Below are 26,872 nucleotides of genomic sequence, written 5' to 3'. Positions count from 1 at the left end.
TAGTCTTGTTAGCTTGCATTTTTAAAGAATTTGTCATTTTCGATGAATTTTCAAATTTATAAATATAAAATTATCATAATTTTAACAGCTTTATTGGGATGTAATTTACATACCATAATTTCAACACTTTAATGTATACAATTCAGTGGTTCTCAGTGTAACCACTAAAAGACTTGTGTAAGCATCACAACAATCCAATTTTAGATTTCTGTCCCCCCACAAAAAACCCATTACACATGAACAAGCTTTTTTCAATCTCCTCAACCCTCTCAGCCCTAGGCAACCACTCATCTACTTCCTGTCTCTACAGATTTGCTATTCTGGGCATTTCATATAAATGGGACCGTACAATATGTGATCTTTTGTGAGTGGCTGCTTTTACTTTACATAATGCTTTCATGGTTCATCCATGTTGTAACATGGATCAGTAGATCATTCCTTTCTATAGCTGAATGCTATTCTATTGTATGGATATTCCACATTTTGTTTATTCATTTATCCGGTTGTCATTTGAATTATTTCCACCTTTTGTTTTTAGAAATAGGCTTCTATGAACATTCACGTACAAGCTTTTGTGCAGACATAAGTTTTTATTTCTCTTAGGTATATATTTAGTAGTGGAACTGCTGGGTCATAGGGTAACTCTATGTTTAACACTTGCAGGAACTCTCAAGCTGTTTTGTAAAATGGCCGCACCATTTTACATTCCCACCAGCAATGTATGTGGGTTTCAATCTCTTCTCTTACAGCCTAGCATGTCATCTATGCTGGAAAACGTTTCACATGTAGTTGAGCAGGATGAGTATTTTACTGTTTGGTTGAGTGTTCTGTAAACATTTATTAGGTCTTGTTAATTCATAGTCTCGTCCAAGTCTTCTATATCGTTGTTGATCTTCTGCCTAACTGTTCTATCCATTATTGACTGTGGAGTACTGAAGCCTCTAACTAATGATGTGCAATTATCTATTTCTTCCTTCAATTCTTCATGGATTTTGGTATTTTCTTCTTCATGTATTTTGGTTTTACTTTATTCAGGGCAAATATGTTAAAGATTTTTGTATCTTCCCTTTCTTTATCATAAAATGTTCCTTTTCATATCTAGTAACCTTTTTGTTTGTTTTAAAGTCTATTTTTTCTGGTATTAGTATAGCCACTTCAGCAATGCTTACGGTTGCTATTTGCATGATGTATATTTTTCCATCCTTTTACTTTGTACACATTAGACTTTTGAATCCAAGCAGTGTCTCCTATAGAAAACCTTTTTTAATACCCAGTTCGACAATATCTGCCTTTTGATTGTACTGTTTAATTCATTTACATTTAGTTTTTATTATTGATATGGTAGGATTTATTTATGTCTATCATTTTACCTTTGGTTTGCTACATGTCTCATGTTTTTGTTTTTTTGTTATTGTTGTTGTTCCTCCATTTTCCTTTTATAGTAAGTAGATATTTTCTGCTGTAACATGTAATTCCTTTAATGATTTTTAACAACATTGTTTGAGTAATGGCTGCACTAGGGCTTATGGAATACATCTCAGAATCTCTTCAGATTTTTACTAGGTTCATTCCAGATAGAAACAGAAACTGTACTTTTATAGAGCTGTATGCCTTCCCCTCTTTTTTGTTTTTATTACATTTATATATGTTACATACTTAACAACATATTATAATAATTACTTCTCACAAGCTTATTTTTTCAAAGAGCTTAGAGAAGAAAGTTGAGCAAATAAATATTTTTGAGTTTGTCGGGTAATCTATTTACCATTTCTGGTTCTCTTCCTTTCTTCCTGCGGATCCAGCTTATGATCTACTGTCATTTTTATTCTAACACAGCTTTGTTCTCACTGCCTTCGTTGTGCCATATCATCAAATATATGATTTTTTTTATGTTATATAGAGAACAATCCAAATATAGTCATATTGGTTAGGCACTTACTTTTTAAATTTGTTAAGAGAAGAAATCTGAAATTACAGTATCTTTTATAATTCCCTACACAACTGCTCTAGTCAGCATTCTTTGTTTTGTTTTTATGGCTTGAGTTACTGTCTGCTATCATTTGAAGAACTTCCACTAGTATTGCTTGTGAAGCCCGTCTGCTAACAGTGAACTCACTCAGTTTCTGTTTCTGTTTCTGAGTTATGGTGAAGTATTGATGACAAGTTGTGGAGTGGTAGGAAAAACTAAAATGCGATGTGCTGTATGATGTATGTTTCACTGAAGCGTCTTGGTCAAATTCTAATGATTTATGATAGAAATCACATAAAGCAAGCATCACAATTCTCCAGGAATGTTCTGTAGAATGCTAATGTTAATGATGAATATGTGATCCCAAATCTTTCACGTGTATTGACCTTATCTCATTAATTCTTCTCCCAACAATGCCATAACTAGAGTTGAGTTCTAAAGTGTACCTTCCTCTTTTCCAATAGAAATGGTCCCACAATTTCAGAAAGTTCTCAAAGGTGAAAAAGTGCACACGGCGCTTATCACGTTTGCAAATGCCAATGAAAATGCTAAGGTAACACTGTCCAAAAGGCAATATTCTTCTGTGAGGGCACCCAACTTTAAACAAATACACATATTCTAAAGACAGCTTAGATCTGTGACATGTTTTGGCCAATGAAGTGTGAGCAGACATGATGGCCTTCAATGAGCAGCAGAGGCCTTAAATGGGCTTGTGCAGTTGGGCTCACCTCTTATGTTTCAGTGAACTTTGTGAGAAGACAGGGCCTGGGAGCTGCGGCCTCACAGTTGGGCTCCAGAGGAACATGTGTGTTACAGACCTCAAACTGACCCAAAACACGGAGCAAAACCAGCCATCTAGAGGTCTAAAAGAGAGCCACTGCAGCTAGCCAATAGGTCCAAGAAAAATAAATTCTTGTTTATGGAACTGAGTTTTGGGTCGATTTGTTCCAAAGCATTATCACAGCAAGAGCTGACTAACACAACATCCTCCAAATCACTGTTATGTAAATGGCTGCCACCATGCCTACAAGTAAGGCAATTGTGTACTCAAATTGTGAGAGTCCTTGAACTCTTGGTGCCTCTCCAACACAATGTACATGGCTAAATTTCCACAAATAAGTTCACTAATATACCACAAAGATCTCCCTAAGCTTTTATTAAATGTAATGCAAACTTCTTTCTTTTCATTTTCTGCTTCTACATAGTTAAAATGCTTTTTATCAATGTAAAATGGCTCTTACCTTTTGGCTTCTGTCGTGAGAGTCTTTTGAACTCTGAAACACTGTAGGATATCACCTATATATGGAATCTAAAACAGACAACAATTGAACGAATATAACAAAAAAGAAGGAGAGTCACCGATATAGAGAACAAACTAATGGTTGCCAGTGCGGAGGGGGAGGAGGGGGCAATACAGGGGTGGGGAAGTGAGAGATGTAAACTACTGGGTGTACGACAGGCTCAAGGATGTATTGTACAACACAGGGAATATAGCCAATATTTTGTAATAACTGTAAATGTAAAGTAACCTTTAAAAAGGATATAAAAATTTTTTTAAAAAGAACTCATACTTAAAATTCGAAACAATTTAAATGTCCATCAACAGGAAAATGCACATATAAATTATCGGATTTCCCTACATGGGAATCCTACGTAGCGAGGAAAGTACATGAACTAGACAGATCTTTACGTGTCAGCATGGATGAACCTAGCAAAGATAACACTAAATAAAGCAAGTAACAAGAGAAAACAAAATAGAATACGATGTGCAGTTTAAGAATACTTAAACATGTAGCCTACATAGAAAGACATCCATGCCACTGATGGAGACCAAGTTCAGAGGAGTGGTTACCCAGGGTCAGCTGGGGAATTGCTGTGCTTGGGAAAGTGGTCACCCCTGAGACTCTTCAACAGGAATGGTAATGTTTCACTTCACACGCTGGCTGGAGGACGGAGGAGTGTCTGCGGATGTTATAATGTGAGCACGCTGCATGTAAAACCCATTGCCGACCACACCTAGGGGAACTGATGCATGGGAGCTGGTAGTGGGTGGAGGCATCCAGAAGGTGGTGGTAGAAGAGGAACGTTGTACACGTAAGGCCTGACCAGAGGACGACCACTGCTCTAGAAACTGGACACAAATCCAACTTCTACGGCCAATCTTAGAAGACAAACTGAGGCATATTTAAAATTTTAACACTTTATGTGCGCAAAAATAGATTCAATTCAGGCACCACAAAGCGGAAGAGGTGAGGAGCACTCCAGCCACAGGAGCTGCAGAGATGTTTATTTTAAAAGGGCAGAAGCAAAGCAAGGAAAAGAGTGATTTGCTATGGCTTTAACGCCTAGTTGGTGGTTTGTGACTGGGTGTCCTCAGCGCTGTTCGTCACCCTGAGGCGCTGACAGGCTTAGATTTTGGTTGGTTTAAGTAGGCAGCCGCATCGCTAGAGCCACCGCAGGCTAACGGCCTCCTTGCAGGGTTAATTTACTAACACCAATTGTCTGAGTCCTTCCTCTTACTCAGTCACTTCACTTCCTACGCCTCACTTTCTCTTCTCTAAAGTGGATATTCAGTAGTAAATTCTCTGTGGAGGTGTCAGGACAAAACAAAGTGATTATTAGGAACCACGATCATGTCCTGAATGCACGGAACACGTCACCGTTTGCCAACCACCGTGTCAAGTCAGCAGAAACGACAGAAATTAAGAGCTCTCCGCAGAAATTCACACACCTGTGCACCAGGTAAGGGACCACAGGCAGACGTTCACTCAGCCTTTCCTGCGTCCCTCACGGAGTTCACGCTCTCTCCTGGGCGGGGCGAGCACAGACACTTTGCGGGAGTTTAACTACTTTTAAAATGCACTGATACAACCATGTCTCACTTTTGTTTGGATCAGTCAGCAAACGCTTTTTGGAAACCCCAAATTCTCCACACCTCCTACCTTTTGCGCTGCCGTAGTCTCGAAGCTGCCGACACCGCTCCTCAGGTCGCGTCGTCAGGGGAGGCGGGTCTGCGTGCTGCTCCTCAAGCCGCGTCGTCATGGGAGGCGGGTCTGCGTGCGGACGCACGGCGAGCGCGCAGAAGTCCTCGAGCCCCGCCCCCACGGGCCCGCCCGGAGGCTTAAGCCGCAACCCCGCGGCTCGGGAGGGCGTTGATGCCCGCGCCAACACCAGGCCGCGCGTGGGCTCCGGAGCGCGGCATGGAGGGCTCGGCCTAGCTGGGGCCCGTGGCCCTATGTCTTCTGGCTGCGACGCCGGTCCTGCGCACGATGCGGGGCCGCAGCTGCCGGGTCGCAGCCGCCGGGCGGCGGGCGCCCGAGGGGCTGGGAGGCGAGCCGGGACCCACAGGCGGGTGTGGGCATCCTGTCTGCAGCCAGCGTCCCCGAGGCCGCGCTCAGGCCATGATCACTCGGTGAAGCTGCGCCCGGACAGCACGGCCGACTCCTTCTCGCGCTCTGAGGACCTGTGCGCGCTGCAGGACTCGGTGCCTCTGGCCTCCGTGCGGGCTTCCCTGAGGGAGGGCCTGCTGGACTTAACGCCGACCGCCTCCGCGGGGTAGACTGGGCGCCACTCCTGAGCACCCTCTGCCCCTGATCTGTATCCAGAGCTTCTTCCAGCCACGGCTTGTCGAGACAGGTTTGTACTTCCCGCTTCCAGGGGCCCTCGTGTGGGCGCTGAGAAGCGGGGTTTTAAATGGTTGAAGGTGGAGGGTGGGCACTAGAACCGGTGCCCAGTGACCGGGTGTACGTGCACTAGACGGGGCGTGCGGCCTAGGACTCCTGCCGGCTCGGTGACCCCGGCCGAGTGCCTTAAGGCTGCAAGGTCTCAGTGTTCTCATCTGTAGCGTGGGCTTAACAGGACCCAGCCTCTGTGGCGGTTACAAGGATGCACTGTGTTAATGCTTCTAGACTCTACAAAGTAGAACACTTAGCACAGTTTGGAGTATCGTTAATTGTTGCACAGATGTTACCTGGTCTGTTGAATGACTTTGCCTGGTACACACCAAAGCGATTAGGAAATGGATATATCCCAGCTTCATTTCCTTTCCATTCAAACGGGGCTCAGGAAAAAAAAAATTTTTTTCAATAGGTGTATCATATATAGTGGGAAGAGCACCGGTGTCAAGGCAGCTTAGGGTTTGAATTCCAGAGCTTATGCTCTCTGTGGCCTGGACAGGTTTCTTTTGCACTACAATCCCCACACTTGTAAAATGACATTAAAAACCACTCTTTCTGTGGGTTCTTAGAATTAATTAAGCAGGTTATGTGTGTAAAGTATCCTGGCACTTGAATGAGTTGTCAGAACCAAGGGCTGCTGGAGACCATGCTTCTGCCCTAGGTAATCTTCCCTGCTACTGGGCAGCAAGTAAACACAAGCACAGGAGTCAGTGCTCTGGAAGAAGTGAGTTCTGCTGCTACAGAGCACAGAATCTCTTTTTTCTTTGATTTAATTTTTATTCTATATTGGAGGATAGTTGATATACAATATTGTGTTAGTTTCAGGTGTACAGTAAAGTGATTCAGTTATACATATATCCATTCCTTTTCAGATTCTTTTCCCGTACACTTTGTTACAGGATATGGAGTAGAGGTCCCTGTGCTATGCAGTAGGTCCTTGTTGATTATTTTATATATAGTCGTGTGTATATGTTAATGCCAAACTCCTAATGTATCCCTCCCCGCCATCTTTCCCCTTTGCAGAGCACAGAAACTTGGAAGGGCAAGTTCAGGGTAGGATTCTTGGAGGAAGTGCCGTCCTTTCTAAGGATATGTAGAAGCTCCTGGGGTGGCAGGAGAAGTTTGAGAAATGTAAGAAAATATGGCAAAACTAATGTACAGGACTGGAACTCAGGGTTTGGGAAAGAAATGAGAGTCGATACTGAAAACTTAGTGGGGCCCAACAGAAAGGCGCCTTGTTTGTCCTGTCAGAAGTTTGGATGTTTATCCTGAAGGCTGCGGGAAACACCAAAGAACAGTGAAATGGAATTCTGGTTTAGAGGCTCACTTGGACCTCCATGTGGAAGGCAGTTGATTGGGTGCAGGGTGAATTGTAATCTAAGGGTCCCACTTAAGTTATAAAAGGTGGGACCGGGTTTTGCAGATCTGAGAGAGAATGGGTGAGGCCTGGTGACCAGTTAGAAAAGGGAGGGCAGCAAGCGTGGGTGACAGTTTACAGCTGCATCTTTTTGAGAGATACAGAGCACAGTAGAAAGGGATTGGGGGTGGCAAGAGGATCTTACTTCATCTTCAGTGCTTTAGAGGGGCCTGGTAGACAGGTCTGGGCCCAAGGTACAGATGTGGGCTTTTGGGAGGACAGGTGTTTGATGGCATGGTAGAGACTTAGGTTATCCACAAGAATATCCAAAGAATCATAGGTCTGAGAGTTTTTTTAAGTGGGTATATTTGAGGATGTTTATAAGCTGAGAGAAAGTAGCCAACAGAAGAAGGGTGTAAAGATCTAGGAGAGGAAGTGATTGTTCATTTGTTTTTGAAAAGCTGAACACTTATCGTGTGCCTGGCCCGTTTCTAGGATCTGGGGTTCACACCATCTGTTATCTCTTCCGCAAGGACAGTTCAATTCATCCCCTGGTGAACAGAAGTCAGATTATTCTTTGCATCCCATTCAGGTGTAAGAACTGTTTTGTACCTCTGAAGGGAAGCAAGCTCTATCCTTTGGTCACCTGCTGATGATAATAGCATTGGCTGAGACCTGACCATTTACAGTGAAGGCACTTCTGTAGGTAATAAGTTCCAGGAGGGCCCGAACTGAGTATGTCTGTTTCAGCATTTAGCATGGTTTAGCATCTGAGAGGCCGGTACATTATTGGCATATAGTAGACTTAAAAATGAATATTTGTGGATTGTCTGAATGAGTGGATGTGTGTGATTCACATCCTATTTGCAGGTCCTATGCCCTACAGTGGATTTTCAGTGTCAGGTTGTGAAAGTATTTATGACGGGGATTGGCATTGTTCCCTATCTAATGGATAAAGATTACACATGAAAGGACTTTACACTGACATCCCAAAAGCCTCATAGGAATTACTTAACAAAAAAATAAAATTGGATTCTGTATAATTTCTAATTTGTAAGCTGGCCAGAACACTGGTATTTCAGTCAGTCCTCTGGTAGTTCCGATGACGTCCCCATGATCACCCAGGCATAATCAGAATGGCTTTAGGATTTGGGAGCCAAAATGTTCCTCAGTATTTACGGCTTTGCTCGTCCATTTAAGAAAATGGACTATTGAAAAAAGTAGCTTCAGACACAATATGGCATTTTATGATTTAGCATGAAATCTGAGAAATATAGAGGTTATCGGAAGCCTGCAATGGTAAAGTTCCCTCTGCTATTGAAGTTATTGTCTTTAAACAAAGATTCTACATCACTAATGCTATATATATACTTTTTATGATATTCAGGTTAATTTCCAATTCTAAGGAAGTAATTGGTTGGTTGGTATGAGAGATGGTGTGGCTTCCAAAGGTGAAAAGTATTATTTTGTTGTAATTTCCGGCTACCTAAGGATGGGAGAGGCCCGGGACACTGCAGTCAGTATATTATGTGGAGCAGGTTATATTGTGGTTTATTTATGAACTTTTACATGTTTATTTTCTTCTTTGCGGTATGCGGGCCTCTCACTGTTGCGGCCTCTCCCGTTGAGGAGCACAGGCTCCGGATGCGCAGGCTCAGCGGCCATGGCTCACGGGCCTAGCCACTCCGCGGCATGTGGGATCTTCCCGGACTGGGGCACGAACCCGTGTCCCCTGCATAGGCAGGCAGACTCTCAACCACTGCGCCACAAGGGAAGCCCACGTGTTTATTTTCTATGCAACTTTGTGTGCTCCTTTTTGAGTTTTGGTAGATAAGTGTTTTGTAACTTTGGAATACTTGGAGTTATATACATATATATATATATTTTTTTTTTTTAATGTAGTAGTTAAAGCCGTGGAGAGTGTACTAGTCTACCTAGTACTCCCTGTCGGAATGCCACACTTGAGGCCAGATGCCAGCCTTCCCAGAATATTTGTGGTCTCCTTTCAGTTTTTGACCTGCTCAGATTGAGTCCCTGTAGACTCTTCATCAGCTTGAAACCTGATCTTCCACCCCTTCCCTGACCTTGATGGTTACCTTCCTACTTTAGGCCTCAGGTGCTTTAGCTATAAAATGATATAGTTGCCCTTAATTCTAAAGTTTTCTTTCTAAAGGGCTACAATGTGGTGGCTCCTTGAAAATGTTTCTCTTTGCTGGTTTTAATTTTGTAGAGAATTAAAACCCCAGCCACTCTAAAAGACAGTAAGTTACATTGGATAAGGAAAGTGTGCTTTTGTAGTTAGATTAACAGGGATGGAAGATGACTTAATATGTTTTAAGATACTCATGATCCGTTCTCGTGAGAGTCGGGGGAAGAAGGGGAAGAGAGTTAATAAAATACCAAACGACTGTGACAAATTAAGTTCACCAAGATGTAGGTGATTAGTTACTACTTGAATAAGCCACACAAATCCAATTCAAGTTGTCCTTTATTTTTCTAAGAAGGATCCCAGTGAACTGAGTCCCATGTTCAGTGACTCCACGTTCAATGGCTTAGTCTTTAAAAACTGTTATGTTGCTGGAAGAAGAAATATTGCCCATCAGTCCTAATTGATGTTTAGCTATCACGCACATTTGAAATAAATTTATTACTTTGCCTGATCTCAGTGTAATACATTCTAAAGGGGCAAAGAGCACACGAAAAGTTATGGAGTCTCCATCTTCTACACTAAAGTGTGCAATAAATTACATATTATTTGGCCGTGAAATTCACAAGCCATAGAAACCACACCATTAGCAATGTATACAGTGGTAAACAGCAGGTAATGAGAATGATATAAAATAAAACAGACTCTGTATGTTGGCACTGCTGCCAATAAAACAATCATTCAATGCATTCATATGCATCTACGCTAGGTAAGCTCTTTAGGGCAATTGCTATGAGTTCTACATACCTGTCAGGATATTATATATAGCTCACTTTCTACGGCATTTATTCAAAGACTCTGAGAAAGCGTTACTCTGGGTAAATTCAGACCTTTTCTCAATATAGAATTTGGTCAACATGCATTCTGAACAGCAAAATTTCACAGTATTTTCCTACACTAATTTCCACCTCAGCAAATGCAGGATTAAGTATAATGGATTATAAGGAGTTAGAAAGGAAAGATGGAAGAAAAGAAGGAAGGTAGAAAAAAGGTGGGTATGGAGTACTTCAACATTTACGTAAAGAGTGGACCTAAAACTAACCTGAGGTTTCCCTGAGGTATTAGCATACGCTATAGAAACTTAAATGAAAAAATAAAAAAAACAGCAAGGGAAACGCAAAGATTCTTTGTTTTTTCACTTTACTGCATACACACGTCCACCTTAAACAATCTATATGCTTATATCCAATAAGAGAGCATTGTTTTGCAAGGCTATTTGGGTTCTAACAGCAGGTAAAGGTCGGACAACTCAACTTTAGCAGAGTTAGCCTTCAGGTGAATAATTGCTTCTTTCAGGTTGCGAGCATTTGAATTTTCCAGAAATGTTTCCCAAAATATGAAAACTAAAAGAAGGGTCCTAGGACAGCGTCCTTTAGAAGTTTTATAGTATCAAGCCTTTTGGAGGAAGAGAATCTTTGTCGATTATCAACACAATGATTCCAAGCAGGTCAATATTTGCTGACAATATTATATAACAGAACCCACTTCACCTCCATTATACTGACAATGATCTTCCTTACTTCAACCTTGTGCTTCTTAGTAAAGTTGAAAATACTGAGCCAAGAACAGACAGTGACAATGCCAGAGACTCAGATGTACCTATAGGTGCCTTCAGACAACATCAGCCACCCAGGCTAAAGTCCTGGTTTAAAACATCCCAACATGAATGAATCTCAAAAACCATATGCTGAGCAAGTGAAGCCAGATCAGAAGGGCACCCACTGTATTATTCAACTTACATGAAATTCTAAACTGGGCAAAAGTCATCTCTAAAGATAAAAAACAAATCCGTGGTTGCCTTGGGGTAGGAGATGGGGATACTTTTGCAAAAGCCTAGGAGGAAACTTTCTAGGGTTTTAGAATTGTTGTCTATCTTTATGGGGGTGGTAGTTAAACAAATGTATACATTAATTAAAAGTCACTGAACCGTTGACTAAAAATGTCTGCATTTTATTGTATGTAAATGATACCTTAATAAGGTTGATTACAAAATGAACCAAAACCAAAACAAAGCAGAAGAAAAACCTCTCAAGACCTCAAAGGAAATACACTGTTTTCTCCCAGGGTACCAGATTGGAAATGAGGCATTGGTCTGTTCTACCCTCAGATTATCCCTAGGATTATCTAGTCTATTTTAAAGCACTAGAGTCCCCTATCAGGAAAACTCACCCCATGTTTAATTACTTTGATTTCTTCTCTGCCTCTTCTCCCAACACAGTGAAGCCATTCACGGAAGGAAAACCAGCTTTTTCCAACTTTGCATCACCACATATTCTTTCCAAAGCTATTATTTATGGAATGGAATTTGGCTACACTTCGTAAAAATCTAGCTTTTTGGGCCTTACAAATCTTAACAGTTAACCTATTGCCTCCACTGGAATTTGGAAAAAACTTATTTTGAAAAGGAATAGCTGAGACTTGACATTTTTTGTGTGTGGTTTTCTCTTCCCCTAAGAGAGAAGTGAGTAGGAATGAGAAACACATACATAAAGAAAAATAAATTATCTTGTTGCCTTTGCATGGTTATAATTTATAGGAGGCCCTTTTCAACAATAATCTATTATCAGAATCAATAAAATATAATCTCCATGTAGGCCAGGCCAGGATATTTGTCCCTTTTTCAGCAGATTGCAATACAAACCACATTCATGGATATGCTTCTTGATGATCTTTGTAATACTGTAACAGTTGACCATTTCCTCATGCCTCTTCACCTTAACTTCAACCTGGTTTTTCACCAATGACCTCACATTTCCTTCTCTATCACTTGGTTGTGGGCCTCTTTTCCAACTCCAACTCCAACTCGCATTTCACTCTGGCACCAAAGGAAGACTCACACCTTCCTGCTTTTTAGTGATACCTCAAGGTCATTACCATATTGTGATCACCCTGAAGAATAGCCAGACAATTGTTATTTCAGAGCCATCTGACAGTTTGTAGCTCTAAAAATTAACTAAGAACCACATTTGTCAAAAATATCCTAGTTTAAGATTTTGGTAATACGGCAACAGTAATTCCGAAGTCATTTATGACAATCAGTGTGGGAAGCACCCTCCTTCAGGAAGATCCTTTGCCATACAATACTCTTTCCCTGTCAGGTAATAAGGAAGCACGGCCGAGGAAAGTAACTTTTTGTGGAAAGAAATACTTGGCTTTGAGAAGGCTTGATGTTCATACATTTTTCTTGAATTAGATTCCCCATTAATTACTTTATCCACAAAGAGGTAATTATCAGAGTTATGTAAGCAATTAAGGAGCCTCTACTCCACATTCTTTCAGCTTGTTGACCTTTCTCACTTTATTTCATGTGGCTATCTGAAACATCAGTGATTTACATGCTTTTTTTTTTTTTACAGATTTCTGTGTGTGTGTCCCCATGATGAAAACATCATTAAAGTAAAATATCATGAATAGACTCTTAAGAAGCAGAGTCTACTGAAAGTCCTGGAAAATATGAAAGCACTAATATTCATGAACAACTCTACACTCTGAAAGTTACTCCAAATTTTGTTGATCTCTCTTTTGTCTAGGAGTTTTTCATATTTTCTACCATGATCATTTGTTAGTTTTATAATTACATAATAAAGGCATTACATCATACAATCTTTTGTTATCCATTGCAGTTTTAAAACTATTCCTTTCCTTGTCCTCAGCAGATATGTCACAGATTACTAGTACACAAGCAAAGACTTTCAACGTAACAGTACTTTATAGTGAGAAGAACTATACTGAGCTATCTCTATCCTAAGACAATGCACTAGGAAAGCACTAGGAATTCTTAAGCACTAGGAATACAGAGACGATCAAGGGGCAAGTTCCTTGCCTTCGAGTATACATGATCATTATAGCAAATGCTTAAATAGCACTTAGTATGTAACTCACCACAGCAGTCTTATTATCCTCCTTTTTAATAGGTGAGCAGAGGAAGCCACAGGGAAGTCATAGGGTAAAGCCAGAATTTGAACCTAGGTAGACTAGTACACTCTCCACGGCTTTAACTACTACATTAGTATATATATATATATATATATATATATGTATATAACTCCAAGTATTCCAAAGTTACAAAACACTTATCTACCAAAACTCAAAAAGGAGCACACAAAGTTGCATAGAAAATAAACACGTGGGCTTCCCTTGTGGCGCAGTGGTTGAGAGTCTGCCTGCCTATGCAGGGGACACGGGTTCGTGCCCCAGTCCGGGAAGATCCCACATGCCGCGGAGTGGCTAGGCCCGTGAGCCATGGCCGCTGAGCCTGCGCATCCGGAGCCTGTGCTCCTCAACGGGAGAGGCCGCAACAGTGAGAGGCCCGCATACCGCAAAGAAGAAAATAAACATGTAAAAGTTCATAAATAAACCACAATATAACCTGCTCCACATAATATACTGACTGCAGTGTCCCGGGCCTCTCCCATCCTTAGGTAGCCGGAAATTACAACAAAATAATACTTTTCACCTTTGGAAGCCACACCATCTCTCATACCAACCAACCAATTACTTCCTTAGAATTGGAAATTAACCTGAATATCATAAAAAGTATATATATAGCATTAGTGATGTAGAATCTTTGTTTAAAGACAATAACTTCAATAGCAGAGGGAACTTTACCATTGCAGGCTTCCGATAACCTCTATATTTCTCAGATTTCATGCTAAATCATAAAATGCCATATTGTGTCTGAAGCTACTTTTTTCAATAGTCCATTTTCTTAAATGGACGAGCAAAGCCGTAAATACTGAGGAACATTTTGGCTCCCAAATCCTAAAGCCATTCTGATTATGCCTGGGTGATCATGGGGACGTCATCGGAACTACCAGAGGACTGACTGAAATACCAGTGTTCTGGCCAGCTTACAAATTAGAAATTATACAGAATCCAATTTTATTTTTTTGTTAAGTAATTCCTATGAGGCTTTTGGGATGTCAGTGTAAAGTCCTTTCATGTGTAATCTTTATCCATTAGATAGGGAACAATGCCAATCCCCGTCATAAATACTTTCACAACCTGACACTGAAAATCCACTGTAGGGCATAGGACCTGCAAATAGGATGTGAATCACACACATCCACTCATTCAGACAATCCACAAATATTCATTTTTAAGTCTACTATATGCCAATAATGTACCGGCCTCTCAGATGCTAAACCATGCTAAATGCTGAAACAGACATACTCAGTTCGGGCCCTCCTGGAACTTATTACCTACAGAAGTGCCTTCACTGTAAATGGTCAGGTCTCAGCCAATGCTATTATCATCAGCAGGTGACCAAAGGATAGAGCTTGCTTCCCTTCAGAGGTACAAAACAGTTCTTACACCTGAATGGGATGCAAAGAATAATCTGACTTCTGTTCACCAGGGGATGAATTGAACTGTCCTTGCGGAAGAGATAACAGATGGTGTGAACCCCAGATCCTAGAAACGGGCCAGGCACACGATAAGTGTTCAGCTTTTCAAAAACAAATGAACAATCACTTCCTCTCCTAGATCTTTACACCCTTCTTCTGTTGGCTACTTTCTCTCAGCTTATAAACATCCTCAAATATACCCACTTAAAAAAACTCTCAGACCTATGATTCTTTGGATATTCTTGTGGATAACCTAAGTCTCTACCATGCCATCAAACACCTGTCCTCCCAAAAGCCCACATCTGTACCTTGGGCCCAGACCTGTCTACCAGGCCCCTCTAAAGCACTGAAGATGAAGTAAGATCCTCTTGCCACCCCCAATCCCTTTCTACTGTGCTCTGTATCTCTCAAAAAGATGCAGCTGTAAACTGTCACCCACGCTTGCTGCCCTCCCTTTTCTAACTGGTCACCAGGCCTCACCCATTCTCTCTCAGATCTGCAAAACCCGGTCCCACCTTTTATAACTTAAGTGGGACCCTTAGATTACAATTCACCCTGCACCCAATCAACTGCCTTCCACATGGAGGTCCAAGTGAGCCTCTAAACCAGAATTCCATTTCACTGTTCTTTGGTGTTTCCCGCAGCCTTCAGGATAAACATCCAAACTTCTGACAGGACAAACAAGGCGCCTTTCTGTTGGGCCCCACTAAGTTTTCAGTATCGACTCTCATTTCTTTCCCAAACCCTGAGTTCCAGTCCTGTACATTAGTTTTGCCATATTTTCTTACATTTCTCAAACTTCTCCTGCCACCCCAGGAGCTTCTACATATCCTTAGAAAGGACGGCACTTCCTCCAAGAATCCTACCCTGAACTTGCCCTTCCAAGTTTCTGTGCTCTGCAAAGGGGAAAGATGGCGGGGAGGGATACATTAGGAGTTTGGCATTAACATATACACACGACTATATATAAAATAATCAACAAGGACCTACTGCATAGCACAGGGACCTCTACTCCATATCCTGTAACAAAGTGTACGGGAAAAGAATCTGAAAAGGAATGGATATATGTATAACTGAATCACTTTACTGTACACCTGAAACTAACACAATATTGTATATCAACTATCCTCCAATATAGAATAAAAATTAAATCAAAGAAAAAAGAGATTCTGTGCTCTGTAGCAGCAGAACTCACTTCTTCCAGAGCACTGACTCCTGTGCTTGTGTTTACTTGCTGCCCAGTAGCAGGGAAGATTACCTAGGGCAGAAGCATGGTCTCCAGCAGCCCTTGGTTCTGACAACTCATTCAAGTGCCAGGATACTTTACACACATAACCTGCTTAATTAATTCTAAGAACCCACAGAAAGAGTGGTTTTTAATGTCATTTTACAAGTGTGGGGATTGTAGTGCAAAAGAAACCTGTCCAGGCCACAGAGAGCATAAGCTCTGGAATTCAAACCCTAAGCTGCCTTGACACTGGTGCTCTTCCCACTATATATGATACACCTATTGAAAAAAATTTTTTTTTTCCTGAGCCCCGTTTGAATGGAAAGGAAATGAAGCTGGGATATATCCATTTCCTAATCGCTTTGGTGTGTACCAGGCAAAGTCATTCAACAGACCAGGTAACATCTGTGCAACAATTAACGATACTCCAAACTGTGCTAAGTGTTCTACTTTGTAGAGTCTAGAAGCATTAACACAGTGCATCCTTGTAACCGCCACAGAGGCTGGGTCCTGTTAAGCCCACGCTACAGATGAGAACACTGAGACCTTGCAGCCTTAAGGCACTCGGCCGGGGTCACCGAGCCGGCAGGAGTCCTAGGCCGCACGCCCCGTCTAGTGCACGTACACCCGGTCACTGGGCACCGGTTCTAGTGCCCACCCTCCACCTTCAACCATTTAAAACCCCGCTTCTCAGCGCCCACACGAGGGCCCCTGGAAGCGGGAAGTACAAACCTGTCTCGACAAGCCGTGGCTGGAAGAAGCTCTGGATACAGATCAGGGGCAGAGGGTGCTCAGGAGTGGCGCCCAGTCTACCCCGCGGAGGCGGTCGGCGTTAAGTCCAGCAGGCCCTCCCTCAGGGAAGCCCGCACGGAGGCCAGAGGCACCGAGTCCTGCAGCGCGCACAGGTCCTCAGAGCGCGAGAAGGAGTCGGCCGTGCTGTCCGGGCGCAGCTTCACCGAGTGATCATGGCCTGAGCGCGGCCTCGGGGACGCTGGCTGCAGACAGGATGCCCACACCCGCCTGTGGGTCCCGGCTCGCCTCCCAGCCCCTCGGGCGCCCGCCGCCCGGCGGCTGCGACCCGGCAGCTGCGGCCCCGCATCGTGCGCAGGACCGGCGTCGCAGCCAGAAGACATAGGGCCACGGGCCCCAGCTAGGCCGAGCCCTCCATGCCGCGCTCCGGAGCCCACGCGCGGCCTGGTGTTGGCGCGGGCATCAACGCCCTCCCGAGCCGCGGGGTTGCGGCTTAAGCCTCCGGGCGGGCCCGTGGGGGCGGGGCTCGAGGACTTCTGCGCGCTCGCCGTGCGTCCGCACGCAGACCCGCCTCCCATGACGACGCGGCTTGAGGAGCAGCACGCAGACCCGCCTCCCCTGACGACGCGACCTGAGGAGCGGTGTCGGCAGCTTCGAGACTACGGCAGCGCAAAAGGTAGGAGGTGTGGAGAATTTGGGGTTTCCAAAAAGCGTTTGCTGACTGATCCAAACAAAAGTGAGACATGGTTGTATCAGTGCATTTTAAAAGTAGTTAAACTCCCGCAAAGTGTCTGTGCTCGCCCCGCCCAGGAGAGAGCGTGAACTCCGTGAGGGACGCAGGAAAGGCTGAGTGAACGTCTGCCTGTGGTCCCTTACCTGGTGCACAGGTGTGTGAATTTCTGCGGAGAGCTCTTAATTTCTGTCGTTTCTGCTGACTTGACACGGTGGTTGGCAAACGGTGACGTGTTCCGTGCATTCAGGACATGATCGTGGTTCCTAATAATCACTTTGTTTTGTCCTGACACCTCCACAGAGAATTTACTACTGAATATCCACTTTAGAGAAGAGAAAGTGAGGCGTAGGAAGTGAAGTGACTGAGTAAGAGGAAGGACTCAGACAATTGGTGTTAGTAAATTAACCCTGCAAGGAGGCCGTTAGCCTGCGGTGGCTCTAGCGATGCGGCTGCCTACTTAAACCAACCAAAATCTAAGCCTGTCAGCGCCTCAGGGTGACGAACAGCGCTGAGGACACCCAGTCACAAACCACCAACTAGGCGTTAAAGCCATAGCAAATCACTCTTTTCCTTGCTTTGCTTCTGCCCTTTTAAAATAAACATCTCTGCAGCTCCTGTGGCTGGAGTGCTCCTCACCTCTTCCGCTTTGTGGTGCCTGAATTGAATCTATTTTTGCGCACATAAAGTGTTAAAATTTTAAATATGCCTCAGTTTGTCTTCTAAGATTGGCCGTAGAAGTTGGATTTGTGTCCAGTTTCTAGAGCAGTGGTCGTCCTCTGGTCAGGCCTTACGTGTACAACGTTCCTCTTCTACCACCACCTTCTGGATGCCTCCACCCACTACCAGCTCCCATGCATCAGTTCCCCTAGGTGTGGTCGGCAATGGGTTTTACATGCAGCGTGCTCACATTATAACATCCGCAGACACTCCTCCGTCCTCCAGCCAGCGTGTGAAGTGAAACATTACCATTCCTGTTGAAGAGTCTCAGGGGTGACCACTTTCCCAAGCACAGCAATTCCCCAGCTGACCCTGGGTAACCACTCCTCTGAACTTGGTCTCCATCAGTGGCATGGATGTCTTTCTATGTAGGCTACATGTTTAAGTATTCTTAAACTGCACATCGTATTCTATTTTGTTTTCTCTTGTTACTTGCTTTATTTAGTGTTATCTTTGCTAGGTTCATCCATGCTGACACGTAAAGATCTGTCTAGTTCATGTACTTTCCTCGCTACGTAGGATTCCCATGTAGGGAAATCCGATAATTTATATGTGCATTTTCCTGTTGATGGACATTTAAATTGTTTCGAATTTTAAGTATGAGTTCTTTTTAAAAAAATTTTTATATCCTTTTTAAAGGTTACTTTACATTTACAGTTATTACAAAATATTGGCTATATTCCCTGTGTTGTACAATACATCCTTGAGCCTGTCGTACACCCAGTAGTTTACATCTCTCACTTCCCCACCCCTGTATTGCCCCCTCCTCCCCCTCCGCACTGGCAACCATTAGTTTGTTCTCTATATCGGTGACTCTCCTTCTTTTTTGTTATATTCGTTCAATTGTTGTCTGTTTTAGATTCCATATATAGGTGATATCCTACAGTGTTTCAGAGTTCAAAAGACTCTCACGACAGAAGCCAAAAGGTAAGAGCCATTTTACATTGATAAAAAGCATTTTAACTATGTAGAAGCAGAAAATGAAAAGAAAGAAGTTTGCATTACATTTAATAAAAGCTTAGGGAGATCTTTGTGGTATATTAGTGAACTTATTTGTGGAAATTTAGCCATGTACATTGTGTTGGAGAGGCACCAAGAGTTCAAGGACTCTCACAATTTGAGTACACAATTGCCTTACTTGTAGGCATGGTGGCAGCCATTTACATAACAGTGATTTGGAGGATGTTGTGTTAGTCAGCTCTTGCTGTGATAATGCTTTGGAACAAATCGACCCAAAACTCAGTTCCATAAACAAGAATTTATTTTTCTTGGACCTATTGGCTAGCTGCAGTGGCTCTCTTTTAGACCTCTAGATGGCTGGTTTTGCTCCGTGTTTTGGGTCAGTTTGAGGTCTGTAACACACATGTTCCTCTGGAGCCCAACTGTGAGGCCGCAGCTCCCAGGCCCTGTCTTCTCACAAAGTTCACTGAAACATAAGAGGTGAGCCCAACTGCACAAGCCCATTTAAGGCCTCTGCTGCTCATTGAAGGCCATCATGTCTGCTCACACTTCATTGGCCAAAACATGTCACAGATCTAAGCTGTCTTTAGAATATGTGTATTTGTTTAAAGTTGGGTGCCCTCACAGAAGAATATTGCCTTTTGGACAGTGTTACCTTAGCATTTTCATTGGCATTTGCAAACGTGATAAGCGCCGTGTGCACTTTTTCACCTTTGAGAACTTTCTGAAATTGTGGGACCATTTCTATTGGAAAAGAGGAAGGTACACTTTAGAACTCAACTCTAGTTATGGCATTGTTGGGAGAAGAATTAATGAGATAAGGTCAATACACGTGAAAGATTTGGGATCACATATTCATCATTAACATTAGCATTCTACAGAACATTCCTGGAGAATTGTGATGCTTGCTTTATGTGATTTCTATCATAAATCATTAGAATTTGACCAAGACGCTTCAGTGAAACATACATCATACAGCACATCGCATTTTAGTTTTTCCTACCACTCCACAACTTGTCATCAATACTTCACCATAACTCAGAAACAGAAACAGAAACTGAGTGAGTTCACTGTTAGCAGACGGGCTTCACAAGCAATACTAGTGGAAGTTCTTCAAATGATAGCAGACAGTAACTCAAGCCATAAAAACAAAACAAAGAATGCTGACTAGAGCAGTTGTGTAGGGAATTATAAAAGATACTGTAATTTCAGATTTCTTCTCTTAACAAATTTAAAAAGTAAGTGCCTAACCAATATGACTATATTTGGATTGTTCTCTATATAACATAAAAAAAATCATATATTTGATGATATGGCACAACGAAGGCAGTGAGAACAAAGCTGTGTTAGAATAAAAATGACAGTAGATCATAAGCTGGATCCGCAGGAAGAAAGGAAGAGAACCAGAAATGGTAAATAGATTACCCGACAAACTCAAAAATATTTATTTGCTCAACTTTCTTCTCTAAGCTCTTTGAAAAAATAAGCTTGTGAGAAGTAATTATTATAATATGTTGTTAAGTATGTAACATATATAAATGTAATAAAAACAAAAAAGAGGGGAAGGCATACAGCTCTATAAAAGTACAGTTTCTGTTTCTATCTGGAATGAACCTAGTAAAAATCTGAAGAGATTCTGAGATGTATTCCATAAGCCCTAGTGCAGCCATTACTCAAACAATGTTGTTAAAAATCATTAAAGGAATTACATGTTACAGCAGAAAATATCTACTTACTATAAAAGGAAAATGGAGGAACAACAACAATAACAAAAAAACAAAAACATGAGACATGTAGCAAACCAAAGGTAAAATGATAGACATAAATAAATCCTACCATATCAATAATAAAAACTAAATGTAAATGAATTAAACAGTACAATCAAAAGGCAGATATTGTCGAACTGGGTATTAAAAAAGGTTTTCTATAGGAGACACTGCTTGGATTCAAAAGTCTAATGTGTACAAAGTAAAAGGATGGAAAAATATACATCATGCAAATAGCAACCGTAAGCATTGCTGAAGTGGCTATACTAATACCAGAAAAAATAGACTTTAAAACAAACAAAAAGGTTACTAGATATGAAAAGGAACATTTTATGATAAAGAAAGGGAAGATACAAAAATCTTTAACATATTTGCCCTGAATAAAGTAAAACCAAAATACATGAAGAAGAAAATACCAAAATCCATGAAGAATTGAAGGAAGAAATAGATAATTGCACATCATTAGTTAGAGGCTTCAGTACTCCACAGTCAATAATGGATAGAACAGTTAGGCAGAAGATCAACAACGATATAGAAGACTTGGACGAGACTATGAATTAACAAGACCTAATAAATGTTTACAGAACACTCAACCAAACAGTAAAATACTCATCCTGCTCAACTACATGTGAAACGTTTTCCAGCATAGATGACATGCTAGGCTGTAAGAGAAGAGATTGAAACCCACATACATTGCTGGTGGGAATGTAAAATGGTGCGGCCATTTTACAAAACAGCTTGAGAGTTCCTGCAAGTGTTAAACATAGAGTTACCCTATGACCCAGCAGTTCCACTACTAAATATATACCTAAGAGAAATAAAAACTTATGTCTGCACAAAAGCTTGTACGTGAATGTTCATAGAAGCCTATTTCTAAAAACAAAAGGTGGAAATAATTCAAATGACAACCGGATAAATGAATAAACAAAATGTGGAATATCCATACAATAGAATAGCATTCAGCTATAGAAAGGAATGATCTACTGATCCATGTTACAACATGGATGAACCATGAAAGCATTATGTAAAGTAAAAGCAGCCACTCACAAAAGATCACATATTGTACGGTCCCATTTATATGAAATGCCCAGAATAGCAAATCTGTAGAGACAGGAAGTAGATGAGTGGTTGCCTAGGGCTGAGAGGGTTGAGGAGATTGAAAAAAGCTTGTTCATGTGTAATGGGTTTTTTGTGGGGGGACAGAAATCTAAAATTGGATTGTTGTGATGCTTACACAAGTCTTTTAGTGGTTACACTGAGAACCACTGAATTGTATACATTAAAGTGTTGAAATTATGGTATGTAAATTACATCCCAATAAAGCTGTTAAAATTATGATAATTTTATATTTATAAATTTGAAAATTCATCGAAAATGACAAATTCTTTAAAAATGCAAGCTAACAAGACTAACCCAAGAAAGAAAACATATCTCAAAAACCTATATCTACTGCAAAAGTTGTTTGTATAATTAAGTACCTTTACAGAAAATGATTTCCAGGGATAAATGGCTTTCCAAGTAAATTGTTCCAAATATTTAGGGAAGAAATATTGGTAATCTTACATAAAAATCTTCCAGGAAACAGAAAAGTATATATTGCTCAAAATATTTATAAGGCCAACATAAGCTTCAGATCAAAACTAAAAAGAATATTACAAGAATAGAATCACAGGCCAGTTTCTCTTTTGAACATGCATGCAAAATGTGTAAACAGAAGCACAAACTGTATCCATGGTATGTAAAACAATCATATATCACAATCAAAGTAGCTTTATTCTAGTAATGCAAGGTTGGTTTAATGTTCAAACATGAAACTGATCCCAGGAATGAATTAGAGTGGGAAAAAAGTCATGTAAAACAGAAGTCTTGGGACTTCCCTGGTGGTCCAGTGGTTAGAACTTGGCGCTTTCACTGCTGGGGCCCTGGGGTCTAATTCCCGGTCAGGGAACTAAGATCCTGCAAGCCATGAGGCAGGCCCCCCCCCCCCGCCAAAAAAAAAGAAAATAAAGAAGACAACCAGGAGAAGCACAAGATCGAATAAACATAACAGATAACAGCTTATGAAAAGTAGGTGAAGATTATAGAATATGCTAAAATTTTAAAACAAAAAGAAACATTTAAAGATTCAAGAGGATGTGACAAATATTGTACATAGGCAAAAAATAAAATAAAATAAAATATACGGATGATGGGAGCCCAAAAATCCAGATGCCCATGTCCTGTCTCTGAAGATTCTCATTCAGTGGGTTATGGATTTCCTCTATGTTTAAAAACCTACAGGTGTTATAAAGCAGAAACTAAACACCATTGTAAAGCAATTATACTCCACTAAAGATGTTAAAACACAACCAAACAAACCTACAGGTGATTCTGATATGATTCACAGACAATGTAAAGCTTCTGCTTTACAGGAAATAATACCAGATTATTTTGTTATTTTATAGTTATAGTAACAGGTTGTACTATTGACCGGTAAGTCTGATGTCAAAATGCACTCCCCACTAGGGATATAAAAGGAACTAATAGTCTCTACGGCTACTTGGTGGCAGCATGCATGTATTGCAATGGCAATTATTGTAGGAATCCAAATGAGTGGAACATTTTAGAATTGGAAGACTACATACAGATCATCTAGTCAAGCTTCCAACTATTATAGTTGTGAAAACTAAGGCCCATATAAAAGAAATGATTTATCTCCAAAGAGCGTTAGTGAAAGAGTATGAAATTAAAAATATCTCTGAACTTTTAATTTAGTGCTGTTTTTATTAATCTCATGTATTAGCTTAAACTTCAGTGTGACAGATTTGGGATTGAATTCTTGCTCAGATTTACTGATTGCGTGCCTTTTAGTAAGTTACTAAAACACTTTTTTTTTTTAAAAAAAAGATTTATTTATTTATTTTTGGCTGCGTTGGCTCTTCCTTGCCATGCGCGGGCTTTCTCTCGTTGCGGTGAGCGGGGGCTACTCTTTGTTACGGTGCGCGGGCTTCTCATTGTGGTGGCTTCTCTTTGTCGCTGAGCATGGGGTCTAGGTGTGTGGGCTTCAGTAGTTGTGGTCCACGGGCTCTAGAGTGCAGGCTCAGTAGTTGTGGCACATGCTCTTAGTTGCTCCGTGGCATGTGGGAGCTTCCCGGACCAGGGCTCAAACCCGCGTCCCCTGCACTGGCAGGCAGATTCTTAACCACTGCACCACCAGGGAAGCCCTACTAAAACACTTTTAACTTCGCTTTTCACATATGTAAAATGGTGAGCCTTGGCTGATATAGAATATGAGATAACCTAGCACTGTTCTTAACACATACACGTAGTTAACATTTTTTGGCTCTCATCCCTCTTAAACAGCCTCTATCCTCTTAACAATGAAAGTGTGTTTCAGCTAGCAAAGCACCCCAGAGCTGACCACATTCTGGCAAGAGATATAGGATTCTTTTTCTTGCTGGTGGTTCTTTATACCTGATATTTGAACTGCACTGAAACACGAACATCTCTTGTTTATACTGTATCAATGGATTGATGAATTTGATAGATGAATTTTAAAAAGTAATATGCAGGAAAAAAAAGTAATATGCAGGAATGGAGCTGCCTTACTCTCAAGAAATATAATTCGATAGTGGTGGCTAAAACGATAAACAGTGTTTGGACAGGGAGTCCATATTGGATGTGAACTACTTGTACTCCCATTCGTCTATTAAGAATAAATAGAATCCTTTCAAAATCTGTTTTAAAGCGCAGTTATTTCCTTCTGACTCATTTAAGTTACCTGCAAGAAAAAGACAGTCTCCTGAATCCTTGCTTAAGAGGCTTTTAATATAAAGCAGATAATTTTTTGCAACATTTCCCAAACTTTTCATTATCAAATTGGCTGAGGCTTCTCAACGATTATCATTTCACAACAATATCTCCCTTTTCACCTTTTTTAAAAGAATTGGCCTCGTAGATGTGCCCTTAAAACAGAGCTTCACTCTCAACTTATTTTAAATTTTGTATTCAAACAGTATGAAGAAAACAGGATCAGGGAATTTAGCCATAAAAGTGAATGGATTACTGATACATGCTACATCATGGATGCAACTAAGTGAAAGAAGTCAGGCACGAAAGGCTCTATATTGTATGGTTCCATTTATATGAAATGTCCAGCAGTGGCAAATCCATACACACGGAGAATATTATACATTAGTGGTTTCCAGGGGTTTGGAAGAGAGGGAAATAGGGAATGACTCCTCAAAATGGGTGTATGTTTCCTCTTGGGGTGATGAAAATGTTTTGTAGTTGGACAGTGGTGATAGTTGCACAACATTGTGACAGTAGTAAATTCCACTGAATGGTACAGTGAATTGTAAAATGATCAAAATGGTGAATTTTGTGTTATGTTCATTTTACTACAATAAAAAGGAGAAAGAATTAGGGAAAGACTTAGAGTTTGGGAAACTAAGGTGAACTGGTCAAGAAAAAGACAGCTCTACTGTTCAGTGTTCTCTCAGCTCTCCCAGTGCATTGATCCTCAGCAAAAAGTAGCCTGAACTTGTCGATGATAGTCATTCAACACAGTCCAGGGAAAAGTAAATAAAATAAAACCCAACTCTTCTTCTTTAGCACATCTATGAAAGGTTAACTTGCTGCTCAGCCACGTGGACATTCATGAAATCGTTTCACTTTAGGTGTCCTCTACTTCAGTACTTTACTCACAGCTCATTCACACATGTAGGCAACAGCATTCCTTAATTCGATGGAATCTGCAGTGCTGGTTGTGGTGGGTCTCATGAAAAGAAAAGGGAAGGAGGAAAAAGCCTCCACATTGACTTGGTGGTCTTGACGAAATGGATGCAGAAGACAGCTTGAGTGTCAAACTGGAAACTGTTATTTTCCTTTTCCTTTTCTTTTTATCTTTCCTATCAGATCTTCTGCCCACTTCCCACCCCCTTCTCTCAAACAGGAAAGACACTAATTAGCTGCTTTTTTGTGTTTTTGGTAAAACACCTATTGTTTTGCGTTTCTTGTTGTTCGGTGAACATTATTGTTTTTACTGCCAGATGAGCTTCAGTGGTTGATGTAGGGGGTCTCTTGGGAACTTAACATTTTCCAGTTTAAGTGGAAAAGCTTTCTTGTTTGAATTGGCTTTTACTGGGTGCTTCAAGGTTTGCTCTTGGTTCTTTGAAGGGGGACTGAATAGCACTGTGTTTCCTTTGAGGTTCCAATGAATAAAGGATCCTATGTCCTGGGCACTTTTTGTTGTTTTTGCTGTGTGTCCTCTCTAATAGCCAGATGCAGATTCCAGGAAAATGACATATAAATGAATATAAGTAATCTAATATTTTTACAATTTGCTTTGGCCATTCTCCTGGTCTTATTCTACTTGTAGCAGATGGCTTTAAAGAGCATTAGCTATGTATATATTAAAAATAATATAAATATACCAATATTAAATATTATATTGATGTATAAATGTAATATACTAATATTTATATTAATGTATAACAATTATGTATTATATTAATATATATTTTTGCCTAGCATATATTATATACAAAATATATGAGTAATGAAATGTATTTCTATGGTTAATATGTTCATAATATTAATATGATATATCCTATAATATTGATTATAAAACAATTATATCATAATATATAATTATTATCATCTGATATAATACACTGTAGTTAATATATTCTGTATAACACAATATATAATGTATTAGTATAATTGTATTATATAATATAAATATAATACATATATAAAACTATATATCTTTTAGCTATACATTACACATACGAGTATGTATAGCTATTTATAATTTTATTTACAAAGGAATCTGGTCATCATAACAATTGATGTAAAAATATGCAATATTTTCAATCAAATGGGCCTTAACCTCACTACCTACACATAACTACTTTTAAAATCTTGAACCCTGTCTAACTCATGCTTCCATATCTCTCAACCTGCTTTTCTACACATGCACGTAGACACACGTTTATACACGATATATATGTATACTACCAGTTTTCAGTTCAATGTCTATAAATATATAATATATAATTATATTCCTGTCTATGTATACAAATATAAATCAAAGGTATGTGTATAGGTATGTATTTCATATGTTTATATAAATATACAAATAATGTATGTGTATATAAATACATGACTGTATACATACATAC

General features: G+C 40.6%; 1 protein-coding gene across 18 annotated transcripts in view; it reads right to left on the bottom strand.

Annotated features, from left to right (window-relative positions):
- LOC137210216 (UDP-N-acetylglucosamine--peptide N-acetylglucosaminyltransferase 110 kDa subunit-like) overlaps positions 1-26,872 on the bottom strand; it is a 160,345-nt gene that overhangs the window by 36,610 nt on the left and 96,863 nt on the right. For 2 of the 18 annotated variants that reach the window (XM_067711855.1, XM_067711858.1), the window contains exons 1-2: positions 4,912-5,009; positions 3,211-3,278 (exon numbers count right to left, since the gene is read on the bottom strand). The exons of 14 other annotated variants lie outside the window; for them this stretch is intronic. The gene's annotated coding sequence lies outside the window, so the exon portion shown is untranslated. Of the gene's footprint in view, positions 1-3,210; positions 3,279-4,911; positions 5,010-26,872 lie in introns of those variants that run through there. 2 more of the 18 variants (XM_067711856.1, XM_067711857.1) reach the window with 2 other exon arrangements.

This window comes from Pseudorca crassidens, chromosome 17, assembly GCF_039906515.1.
Source record: "Pseudorca crassidens isolate mPseCra1 chromosome 17, mPseCra1.hap1, whole genome shotgun sequence".
Taxonomy (NCBI): Eukaryota; Metazoa; Chordata; class Mammalia; order Artiodactyla; family Delphinidae; genus Pseudorca; species Pseudorca crassidens.
This window is presented reverse-complemented; position numbering and strand designations above follow the sequence as displayed.